Genomic DNA, 2,500 nt, shown 5'->3' with positions numbered 1-2,500 from the left:
GTGAATTCACACGCTCAAGCAGGCATGACACTGAAGATGGTCATTGAGATCAATTATTACATGCTTCCAGCATTTCAAGCCTACACGCGTCACAACTTTTCCATCGCCACATGACTACTTTTATAGACAAATGCCTGACGGAGTATCTATACACAGATGATGTTACAGTCTTAGCTTTGTACGACAGCTAAGTCTCTCTCTCGGTTCAAAATTGTGAGATCAAGCAACAAGCAAGTGAAAGATAGCCAGCAACAAGTTAAACTGCAGACCAGCTTAATGCGGGTACTGGTCTCCCGCTTTATGTTATTTTTTTTTTAATCAGAGATTTGCTTCTCCTAGAAAGGTTGCCTTCACCATGGCTTACGGGAGTCCTCTGCACCCCAACACACACATACATACACACAAACACACTCGGTACTAGTTGGTTGTTGACCCCGATAAAGGGTTCACTTGCCCTTACATACATACATACATACATACATACATACATACATAATACATACATACATGCATACATACATGCAAACATACATACATACATTTATATATTGGTAACTAAAAATTTTCGACCCAAACCGATTAAAAATTTTTTTGCGTGTTTATGCATTAACTGTGTATACTCACTTGCACTTTTATACAGTAATTCTATATACTCGCTATTCCATAGCTAGTTATAACTAGGGCTATGACAACAGCATATTCTTTTCCTTGTTTTGATTCTCAAGTATATATCCATTGATATCTTATATGTTTTTATGTAGAGTGATGTGGTTCTCGGTTGATTAATTGTGCCTGTGTCGCATATATATATATATATATATATATATATATATATATATATATATATATATATATATATATATATTCAGTAATGTGATTGATAATTTAAAATTCAAATTAGAATTAAATTAAAAATCCGTTTCACAAGAAGGAGCAAAAACGGATTTTTAATTTAATTCTAATTTGAATTTTTAAATTATCAATCACATTACTGAATATTAAATTAGCTCTAAGATATTTACCTATCGAGCTTATTATATATCTAAATTACAACGAGCACTTTTTCTTTTCCTGTATTTTAATTAAATTAGTAATTTTACTATTACATTGAAATACACTCTGCTCTTTAGACTATTGTTCTAATCTCCTTTATATATATATATATATATATATATATATATATATATATATATATATATATATATATATATACATACATATATATATACATACTAACTGTGTCGGATATATACTCCAGAGTCAAAACAATGAAAAGAATATGCTGTTGTCATAGCCCTAGTTATAACACATACTAACCCAAACGGATCACGACTAGTCTAGTATAATTATAAAACTAAAATCGTCTTGCTGGCTTCCGGTTTGTGGCTTCCGGTTTCAAAAATTAGTCTGCTTACTGATTTCATAGCCGCACTTTTTAAGTCCGATATTAAAAGCCCTGCTGCTATTCGAGCATTCACAAGGTCAACAATATTTTTTGTTTTAACTTATTTTAACGTGTTTTCCTTAAAAATAAATGTTATTTAACCCCATTTAGTTAAAAAAAAAACTAATTTAAATATAAATCTATCTATCTATCTATCTATCTATCTATCTATCTATCTATCTATCTATCTATCTATCTATCTATGCATTCAATTTTTACGCGCGCGAAATGATCGCCACGTTTGTTTCGCACGTTTATACATTAATTCTGTATATTCACTTATACATTTATGAAGTAATCCTGTATACTCACTATTCCATAGCTAGCTATAACATATACTGATCCAACGGGTCATGGGTAATCTAGTATATATATATATATATATATATATATATATATATATATATATATATATATATATATATATATATATATATATATATAATTTAAAGGAGATTAGAACAATAGTCTAAAGAGCTGAGTGTATTTTAATGTAACAGTGAAATTACTAGTTTAATTAAAATAGAGGAAATAGAAAGTGCTCGTTGTAATTTAGATATATAATAAGCTCGATAGTTAAATGTCCTAGAGCTAATTCAATATTAAGTAATGTGATTTATAATTTAAAATTTAAAAATCAAATTTTAATTAAATTAAAAATCCGTTTCATAAGAAGGAACAACAACAAAATCAATTATCTGTACGATCGTTTCGGAAAACAATGCTTTTTATTGTGGTATACATCAAGTTATGTAGAATAATTATATATAGTTTTTTGGTAAGCAAGGTCTCCTCATCAGCAAATTTTGGAGGGTTTTTATTGAATTTAAAAGACACCATAAATAAACCTAGCATATATATATATGCTAGCATGGATACTCGGCGTTGCCTGGGTTGACATGAAGTTCCGTTTGGAACACACCTTCTAAACTAATCATTTTCCTCATAGGCAACGGATAAAAACGTGTAAACGTAATCGTCCCAAAAAGAAGTACCAAGCATCGTTTAACCACTAAGAAAAATGAAGATTTACGAAAATTAATTCCAAAAACAATT

The sequence above is a fragment of the Euprymna scolopes genome, chromosome 27 (genome assembly GCF_053919585.1).
Source record: "Euprymna scolopes isolate OS-2025 chromosome 27, ASM5391958v1, whole genome shotgun sequence".
NCBI lineage: Eukaryota > Metazoa > Mollusca > Cephalopoda > Sepiida > Sepiolidae > Euprymna > Euprymna scolopes.
Note: the sequence above shows the minus strand (reverse complement) of the source record.